Raw genomic sequence first — 13,983 nt, 5'->3', positions numbered from 1 at the left:
ACCTAATGCAGCGTACACACGATCGGACTTTACGGCATACTTGGTCTGGCGTACCGGATTTCGTCGGACAATTCGATCGTGTGTGGGCTCCAGCGGACTTTGTTTTCGCAAAAGTTTGACGGACTTAGATTTGAAACATGTTTCAAATCTGTCCGACGGACTCGAGTCCGGTCGAAAAGTCCGCTCGTCTGTATGCTAGTCCGACGGACAAAAACCGACGCTAGGGCAGCTATTGGCTACTGGCTATGAACTTCCTTGTTTTAGTCCGGTCGTACGTCATCACGTACGAATCCGTCGGACTTTGGTTGATCGTGTGTAGGCAAGTCGGTTCATTCGGAAAGTCCGTCGTAAAGTCCGTCGAAAAATACGCCAGACAAAGTCTGCCGTAAAGTCCGCTCGTGTGTACGCGGCATAAGGGTGACCTGGCCCTAACCCTCTCTCCCACAGATCTGTTTAAGAGACAATAAATCTCTTTGCATTCAAAAAAGTGTCTGGCGCCCACCCTTTTCATCCTGCATTACACCCACCATGCCTTGTAACCCACTCTACAGAGAAGAATGTCAGCTATCCCTGACTCTGGAGGTCACCATTAAGCCTAAAGGGGCCCAGGACTTTGCTACATAAATAACAAGAATGCTGTTATTATGAGAATCAAGATAATTTACTGAAGTCCCTTATCAGCTAACAAGTTAGGCTCAGTTCACACTTGTGCAATGTGGGAACCCTGCAAATCCACTGCGAGTTCCCGCATCACACTGCCATATGCGAACTGCTGGGAGTGTCAATACATTGTTAATGACACCCCCATTTCAGCTTGCATATGTGAACTGACAGTTCGGACATTAATCAGATCGCATGGGTGTGTCCACTCATGCAATCCGATTCTGGTGCGGACCAAAAAAGTGTCCTGTGCGTGCTTGTTCCGAATGCAATACCAGCCATACTATCTGTATGGCTGAAATCGCATTGCACAGACATCGCATGTGATTTGCACTGCAGTGCGGTGCGAATCTCATGCAATATCGCAGAGTGCACAAGTGTGAACCGCCTGTCTTCTTGAAAAAGAGGGTCACCGTGCTCTCAAAATATTAGTGTAACTATTTTGCTAGTTTGGGATCTTAGTAAAGCCGGGTTATCTATGGATGTCTGTGCTGTACGGTTTGCTGAGACATTGTCCAGAGCAGAATGCAATTTGGCCAGGAGCCTACTCTAAAATAAACATCCAAAATAAATATATATATTTTATACTTTTACGTATGCTGTGTGAATCTGAAGACATAACAACCTCTGATTCCTCCTTTATTGAATTGTATTGTAACTGTACTGTCTGATCTCATGTTATAAAGCGTTGCTCAAACTATTGGTGCGTGCTATATAAATACTGTATAATAATAATAATTACCTTAGGTTGTAAGTTCCCTCAGGGTAGGGACTGATGTGAATATACAATGTATATGTAAAGAGCTACGTAAATTGACGGCGCTATATAAGTACCTTAAATAATAATAATAATAATAAATGGTGTGATTTTCTCAAACGTGACTGCAAAAGTGGAAATATACTTTAATGTTGATTAACTGTATTTTGTTTTGTACATGAAAAAAAACAGCCATAAATAAAACACCTTAAAAAAAAAAAGCAAAACACAGTAGAGTATGTGATGTGATAGCAGTGTGCTCGTCCAATGCACAGTAGCAGAAAACTTCTACCTAGGAGTGGATGTTGATCTCCCAGTGCTCGGCCCCTCCCCTCCTCCTCCCCCTTGCCTCCAGCTGTCAGTGTGGCTCCACCCCCGGCGTGTCTCCAGCACTCAGAGCCGTGCAGGCTGTGCTGGGAAGGGGAGTGTGCTCGGCGGGTGCACGGCTGCAACCTTCTCCCTTCTTTCTGACTATTTTAGTCACCCACCCCCCACCCACCTACCCATCCCCCGGTCACCGATCAGCTCGGCAAACTTTCCCGGGACGGACGATCTGCACACACAGGTAAGAAGACAGCGGTCACTGTGATCACACATGGCTCTGCTAAACTTCCCATCAAAGTCATCAGATCAACAGCAAGTGGCACATCGCCAGTGTGGGTTATCAGATCGCCTGTATGTGTCAGCAGATCGCCTATAAGTGTCAGATCGCCTGTAAGTGTCATCAGATCGCCTATAAGTATCAGATCGCCTGTAAGTGTCATCAGATCGCCTGTATGTGTCAGATCGCCACTAATGGTTATCAGATCGTCAGTAAGTGTCATCAGATTGAGTCTAAGTGTCAGATCGCCTGTATATGTCATCAGATTGCATATAAGTGTCAGATCGCCTGCATGTGTCATCAGATCGTATATAATCGTCAGATCGCCTATATGTGTCATCAGATCGTATATAATCGTCAGATCGCCTATATGTGTCAGATTGATTATAAGTGTTAGATCGCCGCTAAGTGCGCAGATCTGGCAGCCCTGTTGCTCCTAGGTGTGATCAGAGGTTGCTGCCATGGTTTTAATTGCAGTGATGCCTGTTATCTCCTGTGATGGTCCCCCAGGGACTTGTTTTGTTTAGCAGTACTCTTCTAAGCACTATTGCATACACAATCCGATGTGCCCGGCCTGTAGTCACTGACAAGTGCAGTGGTGGGAGGGAGGCAGCAACAAGAGAGGCTGGTTGGGCTTTGCTGAATATTTTATAAGAGCAGCTCCAGGTTCAGTAAACTTGTGTGTACAGCAAGCCTGGAGAAATACAAGGCTGTCCTTGAGCAGAGATCTAATGAGGACTGCTACATTTGGGCACAGATACAAAGCAGCGTCTGCCAGGTCTGCTCTTTTCAGGCTGATTTACTAAAGGAAATGTGCAGAAAAGTCCAGACAGCCGCACACCGGGAAAAAATTCCAAAAGTCTTTATTGTGAAATAAGGATCATACAGTATACAAGACACTGTGACAAAAAGTACAGGCAAATACTAACGCGTTTCGCACTTATGCTAAGTGCTTAGCACTTAGCATAAGTGCGAAACGCGTTAGCTAATTGCCTGTACTTTTTGTCACAGTGTCTTGTATACTGTATGATCCTTATTTCACAATAAAGACTTTTGGAATTTTTTCCCGGTGTGCGGCTGTCCGGACTTTTCTGCACATTTCCAAGCTTGACTCAGCATTAGCCAGCACCTGGGACTCTTTACCTTGGAGATAATCATTTGGTTTACACCTGGTCAGAATACACACCAGTGCGGTGAAGACTTTCTTGCTGATTTACTAAAGGAGTTATCAGTCTTCACTTAATAAATTGGGCGATAATTCACTTCAGTTAGCCAATCGTGTGAAAAGCAAATTCCTGCTTATTTGTATTTTTTCATTTGCACATGATTGGATATTGAAAGCTCTGGGAAAACTTCCTCCTTCCTTGCAGGGACAATCTATCTCCAGACTGTAGGGGAGTAAGGTAAGAACAAGTGTTTTTCCTGCTCCCTAGGCAGAAATAAATAGTTAAAATGTTACTAAACTCTCAACAGTAAAATCAGTTTGTATATGCAATAAAGCATGCTTGTTATACCCATTAGTGTGGAACCTAAGGGGTTAATCTTGTGCATTGTGTAAAAAGGCTGTTTGATCCAGTCTTCTCTGATCCTCCCCTTCCTTTTACTGTCCCCAATTCATCTCCTGATTGAACAGAGCCTTGGGGGCACTCCGCACATGCTCAGTTTGGTGTGTATTGCTTGAGAGTTCTTTTTTTCTTGGGAGGGTGCATGTGATCAACACAGGGCCAATCAGCACTGTCCAGACAAGAGTGTCAGGGGTCATGCAGCCTTATAGGACAGTCAGAGGAGAATGAAAACTCCTCCTACAAGCTTTAACCAGTGCTCTGCCGGGTACTGATAGAAGTCACAAGATAGCTATATACTGCTGAAGACAAAAGGTATTTAAGCAGTATATATTTATATATAAAATGCTGCGCAAACTTTTGAGGGCCAGTTCACACCATAGAAACACAGTCTGGATGCGTTCCAGATGTTTTTCTGCATGCGCATTTTTGATGCGTTCCAGTGAGTTTTTTAATGCCTTTTTGATGCAGTCCAGTGCTTTCCCCCCCCCCTCTTTTTTTTTTTAACCTTAAATAAAGACAAGTGTGTTGCAGTGCATTTTTGGTGCATTTAGGTGCTTTCCGGTGCGTTCCAGTGTGTTTTTGATGCATTTTACAGCGTTCCAGTACAGTCCAGTGCAGAAAAAATGCAGCATGTTCTACTTTTTTTTCTGGAACTGGAATTACTGGTGTGAACTATGCCAACCATATAACCTATTTTCCATGCGTTTTTGATGCAGAAAAAAATGCACTGGACTGCATGTGGTGTGAACTGTATAAATCCTGTATTATAATAATAATAATAATCATAATAATATTTACTAAAATAATTGCATTTCAATGTTCTGTGCACTGTGGGAGACCAGATATAGTGAATGCAGGGTCCTGGGCTTAGTAACTTTTTAACCCTTGCAGCATGGGCACAGCTTCACTTTGAGGGAACTTTTTCCCAAAGTTAACTATTGGAAAAAAAAGGTGCAGCATCATAGTTATTTGCAAAAAATATAACCACAAATCATAACCAGATCATAGGCACTGTGCATTGGACACAGATCTGCTGTCTACCATACACTCTACAATTTGTACAGCAAATCCCAGGAGTTATAACTGAACTTAAAGTGATACTTAAGTCTCGTTTTTTTGTTTTTTTTTTTTAGTTAAAAATAACAAACATGTTATACTTACATCCTCTGTGCAGTGATTTTGCATAGAGTAGCCCAGATCCTCCTCTTCTCGGGTCCCTCTTTGGCTCTCCTGGCCCCTCCCTCCTGCTGAGTGCCCCCACAGCAAGCAGCCTGCTATGGGGGCACCCGAGCCGAGCCACAGCTCTATATGTCCATTCAGACACTGAGCTGCGGCCCGCCCGACACCTGTTCCTCCTCATTAGCTGACTGACTTTGATAGACAGCAGCGGGAGCCAATGGCACCACGCTGCTGTCTCAGTCAATGAGGAGGGGAGTCCCGCTGCCGAAACACTCCTGCAACATTGCTGGATCGAGATGAGGCTCAGGTAAGTATTAGGGGAGGCTGCTGCACACAGAAGGCTTTTTATCTTAATGCATAAAACACATTAAGATAAAAAAACCTCTGACTTTACAACTCCTTTAACCACTTCAGTCCCGGAAGGATTTGCCCCCTTAATGACCAGGCTGTATTTTGCGATATGGCACTTCGACGCTTTAACTGAAAATTGCGCAGTCGCGTGACGCTGTGCTAAAACAAAATTGACGTCCTTTTTTCCCCACAAATAGAGCTTTCTTTTGGTGGTATTTGATCACCTCTGCACTTTTTATTATTTGCGTTATAAACAAAGCAAAGAGCGGTAATACATATCCAAAAAAAAATAATAATAAAAAAACACATTTATTCATCAATTTAGGGCGATATATATTCTTCTACAAATTTTTGGTAAAGAAAATCGCAATAGGCGTATATTTATTAGTTTGCGCAAAAGTTATCGTGTCTACAAACTATGGGATAGATTTAGGGACTTTTATTTATTTTTATTATTTTTACTAGTAATGGTGGTGATCTGCGATTTTTAGCGGGATTGCGGCAGACAAATCTGACACCAAATGACACTTTTTGGGGACCAGTGACATTATTACATTGATCAGTGCTATAAAATACACTGATCAATGTAAAAATGACACTGGCAGGGAAGGGGTTAACCCTAGGGAGTGATCAAGGGGTTAAGTGTGTTCCCTGGGTGTGTTATAACTGCGTGGGGGATGGGTTCACTGGGACATGACAGAGATCATGTTCCTGATCACTGGGAACAGAAGATCTCTGACATGTCCCCTGTCAGAACAGAGAATCGCATTGTTTACACTGGCAGATCCCTGTTCTGCCTCTGTACTAGGTGATCGCCGGGGGCTGGCAGACATCGAGTGACCCATGGGCATGCTCCCACAGCGTGCAGCGGAAACTAGAGCACGCCATCGGCGACGCCCGCCCGCAAATGCACCTGCGCGAGCCGCCGTACAGGTACAGCGATTCGCATAGCGCTGCCAACCTGCCGCAGTATAACTGCGTGAGCTGGTCGGCAAGTGGGTAAAGTGGTTTTACATATACCTAGTGAAGTAACTGGCCTCAGATGAAACAAATCCTCCTACACAAGTTCTATTTGTTATGTGCAGTCTTCTCTTCTCTACAGCTGTTCAAAGTCCAGAATTTATAGAGATTTTGGAAAAAAGGGGAGAGAGCTGAAACTACACTCTGCAGAGCTCAGTGAGTTCAGCTCTGAGAGCTGATTGGAGGGAAGGGACACCCCCCCCCCCTCCACACAGCACACAAGAACAGAGCTGAAGCTGCCGATCCCAGGCTGTGTGCTAAAGCTCTCTCCCCTGTTACCTTTTTTGTTTTTGGTGTCAGAAAAACTTGTCAGAAGTGATTCATGCTGATAGCTTTGTTCATATTTCATATCTGAGGTTTACAACCACTTTAATTCTTACATACGTGCACACATCTTGTACATTGGCCTGGATGATAGGTGCTGCAGTTTGGACACAGACTTGTTGCCTACCATACACTCTCCAATTTGTACAGCAAATCTCAAGAAGGATCTCTGCTTTTTATCTAAATAGTACATACAGTTCTTGCGCATTCAGTTGCTGCACAGCTCTCTTACTCTGAGGAACTCTTTATTACAGTTATATGGACATCCCTAGTCATTGGGATTCACATTTAAATGTTTTTAAACAGCAACTGTTTGTTGTTACAATGTTTCACTTTGTTTAAATAAAATGTAACTTTTTTCTTACTTTAGGCTTCATGCACACTGGTTACTCCTGACAGGAGAAAATCATCATTAAAGTGCCAAAAAAGGAAGCTCCGCTTGTTTGCACCCGCCCTCCCTCCGCTGCCACATTTTTGGGGGGAAAGGGGACGGGTACCTGGTTTTGACAGGTACCCGCTCCCACTTCCGGGTCAGAGCGATGCGGCGATCTACGATGATGTCCAGTCCAGTGGCGAAACTAGAACCTTCAGGGCCCCAATGCAAGAAACCATGAAGAGCCCTCCTGACCCCCAGACAGAGACCTTTCCTCTGAGCCCAGTACACACACACACACGCACGCATGCGCACACGTGCTCCCACACTTCTCTTATAAGCCAAGCCATCAGTGGGAGAACTTCCCCATCTACACACAGAGCTAGGGTGGTCTTAAAAGTATCATGGGCCCCTGGGCAAAGTGATACACTGGGGCCCCTACCAGGGAGATGGCAACAAAAAGTGTGTGGCAGGGTGAGGGGGGTTAACTTTTGCTTCGTACAGATTGCAGGGCCCAGGCGTGCACTACATACAATGTGCAGGGTTCAGAAGAATGCTACATACAGAGTGTACTGTTTAGGAGTGCGCCAGCACAGAGTGCAGACTTCAGGTGTGCGCTACGCACAGGGTGCAGAGTTCAGAAATGCTATATAAAGAGTGTAGAGTTCAGGAGTAAGCTAGGTACAGGGTGCAGAGTTCACGCGTGTGCTGTGTACAAAGGTCCGTCATTCAGAAGCGTGCTATGTAGAGTGCAGAGTTCAGGTGTGCGCTACACACAGGGTGCACAGTTCAGGAGCGAGCAGAGATCATGCTTCTGCTATGTACAGAGTTCAGATGTGAGCTACACGCATTATGCAGAGTTCAGGAGTGTGCTATAGACAGAGTGCACAGTTCAGGAGTGAGCAGAGATCATGCGTGTGCTATGTAGAGAGTTCAGACGTGAGCTACATGCAGGGTGCAGAGTTCAGGTGTGCGCTACATATAGGGTGCACAGTTGAGGAGTAAGCTATGCACAGGGTGTAGAGATCATGCGTGTGCTATGTAGAGAGTTCAGACGTGAGCTACGTGGAAGGTGCAGGTGTTCAGAAGTCCGCTATGTAGAGTGCAGAGTTCAGGAGTGCGCTATGCACAGAATGCAAATTTCAGGTATGCACTATGCAAAGAGTACAGAGTTCTGGCGTGCACTACACACAGGGTGCACAGTTCAGGAGTGAGCTAGGTACAGGGTGTGGAAATCATGTGTGTGCTATGTACAGAGTTCAGGGGTGAGCTGCTCGCAGGGTGCAGAGTTCAGAAGTGCGCTATGTAGAATGCAGAATTCTGGAATTCCCTATGCACAGGGTGCAGAGTTCAGACGTGTGCTATTGTACAAAGTTCAGGGGATGCTACACCAGTTTACAGACCCTCCCCCCAGTACAGACCTCTCTCCTACAATATCTCCCCATGCAAAAGCTCTCCTCTCCTTCCAGTGCAGCTGGAGTTACAGCTCTTCAACCTTCCCTGTCCTATACCCACAGCAGCTCTCCTCTGCCCCGCAAAACAGAATCTTACTGTGGCTAGTCATGCTGCTGCCACGGGCTTCTCTTGATGCTGCGGGTGTGAGGCTAGAGCAGCCAAGTGGACACTCCGCACCGCCCCTCCTCTGTTGTTTAGGGAGAGCAGGGAGGGATTTGTGTGTGCAGACACTAGAGGCCAGCGCTGGAGGTTCCGATCGTAAAAAAAAAAACAGCCGCCGACAGTGTACTCCTTCCTGTGCCGGGTGCTGGTACACAGAGAGGGTTCCAGCGCCCAGCTTCCGCTGCCACTCTGCTTGCATCTCCTTTCTGTGCCGCTGCTGGAACACAGAGCTGTCCAGCACTGGCCACACAACTGCCCCTGTGCTTGTTGCGCTCAGGGTGATTAGGGTGTGCCCAGGCACACCCGGCACACCCCGTGCGTACGCCTATGGTTGCAGCATAGTGACGATACATTTAAGGGGTTAAAACAGGCGGTAAGGAGGCAACATATTACCTCTTTACCGGCAGTCAAATGCCTCTGAAAAGCGATCTGACCATGGATCGCTTTTGAGAGGAACAACATTTTTTTGCTGGTACTATGAACAAGCAAGAAACAAAAAGTTCTGATTGTACACATATAGGGGGTCAGGATTAAAAGTGCATATATAAAATGTGCATACATACATGTAAACACACATGTACGCACACACATACATACACATATATAAACACATGCACACACACATACAAACATGCACATACACATACCTGCACACACATGCACAAGCACACATACACATACATGCACACACACACGCACACACACACACATACATACATGCACACACACATATAAACACACATACATAATACATCCATACATGCACACACACATACATCCATACATGCATATACACATGCATACATACATATACACACACATACATGCACACACACATACATACATAATCCATACATGCACATGCACACACACACACACACACATACATACAGATACACACACATACATACATACAAATACACACACATAAATGCACACACATAAACATACATACATACAGATAGCGTTTTAAAAAACATCAGACCTCTACCGTATCTCTTCCTTTTGGGTACTGCACTGTAGGGGGAAACAAAGAGCACAGCACACACTGTAATTTTAGTTTAGGTGTACTCAGTGTGACCAGCTCCCCGCAGTGCTGATTACAGTTCGGGTGAGGATCGGGGAGCTCAGTCTCAGCCACCCTAGCTGTTTCTCCTATCGAGATATACAGGAGGCCCTTAAGGGCCCCCTGCAGCATGGGGCCCGGTCGCCATGGTGACCTCAGCGACCTCTATACTTCCTACTTCCGCCACTGGTCCAGTCCATCCTCCTTTTCCTTGGCAAGAGGGATTCCCCTGACAACACTGTCTGTGTTGATGGGGGAACTGAGTACATTTTTTTTCCTGCAACCACAGCCGGTGTTCTGCTGAGAAAGGTCCCCCGTCGGATAGTGTCCGCTCTGTACTTCGCAGGCGCAGCGCTTGCGCAGTACGGAGGACAAAGGAGACGCCGAAAGTCTCCAAACATGAACAGCTGTTCAACAGCTGTACACGGCGCCTGCGCAATTAAGGCTACATTGTGCCACACGCTCCCGATGCTCGTGCAACTCTGCAAGGGGCGGGTGTAGGGGCGGATGCATACAGAAGGGGCCGCATGATGGGCAGAGTTCATACGATGGGGGTGGATTTCTCAAAGGGGCAGATGTATTATTGAGAAGCGTGTAAGGGGGGGATCGTATGAGCTCTGCCCATCATGCGGTCTCTTCTGTATGCATCTGCCCCTACACCCACCCCTTGCAGAGTTGCATGAGCATCAGGAGCGTGCGGGAGCATGTGGCACAATGTAGTCTTAATTGCGCAGGCGCAGTGTACAGCTGATGAACAGCTGTTCATGTTTTGGCGTCTCTTTTGTCCTCCGTACCGTGCAAGCGATACACTTGCGCAGTACAGGGCGGACACTTTCCGACGGGGGACCTTTTTCGACAGGACACCGGCCCAAGGGTCCATGCACACTAGGAGTCAAAAGAAAAATTCCAGAACCTCTGGCAGAAAAAGCAGCAGAAAAAATGCTTTAGGAGCTTTTTGGCTTTTTTATTTTTTGCTAAAGCTCCTGAACTTAACTCAATAAAAGCCTATCCCATGTCCATGTACACATAGGCTTTTACCAGAGTTTAGGAGCAGCAGAATTTGGAGGCAGTCAAAGCTCCTCTCCTGAACGCAGGAAAATCACAATCAGGAGAGGAGTGTTTTGACAGAAAATCGCCAAAGGTGTCTAAATGCTAGGCACATTTAGCACTTCAGTATTTACTTCAATGGCCAGAATAAATTAAAATTCTGGCCAATGAAATATATAAAAGTCCAAACTCTAAACACTGCTAAACTGGTTTTGAAAAACATGTAGCTTTGGTTTATAATGCTGATTTTCTCCTGTCAGGAGAAACAGCGATTAAAACAAACTGGTGTGCATGAGGCCTGGTGCTCTGTTTCTATTCCTGTTTTCTCCCAAAGTTAGGCTTTAGTGTCGATTCACACTGCTGTGCTGTCCGACATCGGATGTGACTTTAAAGTTCCCATGCACACCGTGCATTCACCTGCATTTAGGTGCAGTCAGTTTAGCCGCGTTTAGAGAAAATAGGATTTTGTGTGTCCAAAATCTGATAAATGCAGATAAATGCATGAAAACGTAGCTAAACCTGCCTTAAAGTGATTGTAAAGTCTTGTTTGTGTTTAGGTAAAAATAACAAACATGTTATACTTACCTGTAGACACATGCAACAGGAAAATGTATTTAGTTTCGGATAGATTCCTTATGGTACTAATTTCGTTTCGTTATGGAATTAGTTTAGTTTGGTTTCGGAATTCGCTTTGTTTTCATTAGATTCCGTTTTGTTTTTGTTAAAATTCATTTCATTTATAAATTTTCTAACAAATTGCAACTTTTCAGAATGATTAGAATTCGGATTGGTCGAGAAACTATTGACTGATTCGAATTCTGTGTGAAGAAATAGCTGGTTGTTAAGCAGCAGGCTGGGAAGCCAGCCGCTCGTGTCCTTAACAACCATGAGTCATCATCTGTCAGTTTACTGAATCAGATCAGGCAGCGATTGTGATTGGTTTCCATTACCGCTCACTGGATGTACATGTATATAATAATATAATATCCTACAGAATTCAGTTGATAATTGTTGAGTTGTCCGAGCCAACACAATTTTAACAACTGACTTGCTGCTAGAGGTTACAGCAAATATTATGGCTCACTGGTTACTTGTTAGAAGTTACAGCACATGATTTCTACTTGTTGATTGGTTGCTAGATATTACTGTACATCAATGCTGCTCACTGATTGGTTTCTAGAGGTTAGTAGACATCATTACCACTCACCAATTGGTTACTAGAGGTTACTGCACATTATTACTGCTTACTGATTGGTTGCTAGAGGTTACTGCATATCCTTACCGCTCAATGATTGGTTGCATGAGGTTAGTGCACATCATTACTGCTCACTGGTTGCCAAAGGTTATAGCACATTATATCATCACTGCCTGCACACCATGGACTGGGGAGGAGAGGGGACCCATCAATAGACAGAAAACTCCTAGGGATCCTAGGACTCCTGGGATCAGTGGCAATGCTTGGGGGGGGGTATGTGATCAGTGGCAATGCTAGGGGGTTGATGGGATCAGTGGCAGTGGTGGGGGGATGGGATTAGTTAGGAGGCAGTACACTGTGGCAAATTCTGAATCATGTAGAGCAAAGCTGGAAATCTTTGGCAAGTACAGTATATACCGTAATGGGGGATTCTACACTGACCACCAATGCAATGGGGAATTTTCAATGACCACCAATGTGAGGGGGGATTTACACTGATCACCATGTAACAGGGATTTTACACCAACCACCAATGTAAGGAGGAATATACAATGACCTCCAATGACTACCAATGTTAGGGGGATTTACACTGTACACCAATATAAAGGGGGGTTTACACTGACCACCAGTGTAAGGGCAATTCTGTGAAGGAAAGTGTACACTGATCACCAAATTAATGAAGAATTTACACTGACAACCAATGTAATGGGGGATTTTACATCAACAACCAATAAAGTGGGATTTCTACACTGGCCAACAATGTAAGGGGGGATTTACACTCGCCACCAATTTAAAGGGGTCTTCTACATGGACCACCAATGTAAGGGAGGATTTAAAACTGACCACAAATGCAAGTTTGGATTTTTTTTTACGGATTACCAATACAAATAGGAGTTTCTACACTGACCACTAAAATAATGGGGATTTACACTGACCACTAATGTAATCGGAGCATTCACAGTAACCACCAATGTAAAGAGGGATTGTACACTGACCACCAAGTAAAGGGGGGCCTTCGCACTGGCCACCAGTGCAAATTAAAATGAAAGGATTGTACACCAAGCCCCAATGTAATGAGAAGATTTACACTGACCACCAATGTAACTGAGACATTTAGCCTGTGTTCACATTTGTGTGTGTCAGGAACGCATGCCAATTTGCTTACCTTTGCAGAACAGGCTGATGTTGGGATTAATGACCACAGTTGTAGGCAAGACTTTCCAGCATGCCCCTTTACCTCCCCAGTGGGTAGCTATCAGCAGAAGTGATGGTGAATATGACCTCAGGGGGGTATGATATACACATGAATGCCGCCTCTATTTACATATCAATGCCGTTGGTCCACGGCTATTTACATATTAATGTTTCCTCTATTTACATATTAATACAGCTTATTTACATGAAAACACAGGGTCTGCATGTGAGTCATCTGTACACAGCAATATGACAGAGCTGATCAACATTACTAACATAACTTCACCCTGAGATATTGGAACACAGCACGGGACTAAAACTTCAAAGAACAAGGGAATTTAAACAGGGATAATTTCCAAGTATGAGGCAGCTGCTTTGGCCCCACAAGAATGATGGGCCCCAGGGCAGCTGCCCCTTTTGCCCTGCCTTAAAAACGGTCCTGACAACGTGAGTCATTACATAGGAACGGCAGGATCTTTAGCGGCAGAGTCACCCATCTGACATCAGTCTATTGGTGGCCATACACGCTTCGATAAACGATCGATCCCTCCCAATAGGAATTGTCAACAACACAATCGGTTAATATATCACCCATGGTAAAGTTGAATTTGATCAATAGTTGTGAGGTACGATCAAAAGTTATCCATCTTATCTCTATTTCGACCAGGCAACCTCATAATTCATTCAGTCGATATTTGATTGAGTTTATGACCAAGTCATCTTAGTGCTGCCAAGTGATGCAAAACTATCAATAATTTCTGCCCTGGCTGATAAATTTGTTGGCAGCTGCAGTCTACCTTCTTCACCAGCCTTGCAGCTGGAGAGGAAGTCAAGAGGAACATAGTTCCTCTATGGTTTTCTGGGTCACTGGGGAAGCTATGCGGTTGGATGCTGTTGCTCCATGTGACTCTGGTGGCCAGAGCCTATTTAGGTCTCAGGCTCCCAGGTTTGGCACGTTTTATGTGAGTGGTTAGAGTAGGGAAAGGCATCCCGTCTATTAGGGACAGTACTAGTGGTAGGGAAAGTTCCTGACA

General features: G+C 45.0%; 1 protein-coding gene across 3 annotated transcripts in view; it reads left to right on the top strand.

The window, feature by feature from the left end:
- Window positions 1–1,410: 1,410 nt before the first annotated feature.
- The window catches only part of POPDC1 (popeye domain cAMP effector 1), a 150,632-nt gene continuing 138,059 nt past the window's right edge, over window positions 1,411–13,983 (top strand). Inside the window, exon 1 of one of the 3 annotated variants that reach the window (XM_073627006.1) lies at window positions 1,411–1,982. The gene's annotated coding sequence lies outside the window, so the exon portion shown is untranslated. The other 2 variants (XM_073627008.1, XM_073627007.1) reach the window with 2 other exon arrangements.

Source organism: Aquarana catesbeiana, linkage group LG04 (assembly GCF_042186555.1).
Source record: "Aquarana catesbeiana isolate 2022-GZ linkage group LG04, ASM4218655v1, whole genome shotgun sequence".
NCBI classification, from domain to species: Eukaryota; Metazoa; Chordata; class Amphibia; order Anura; family Ranidae; genus Aquarana; species Aquarana catesbeiana.
Note: the sequence above shows the minus strand (reverse complement) of the source record. Positions and strands in the feature narration are given on the sequence as shown.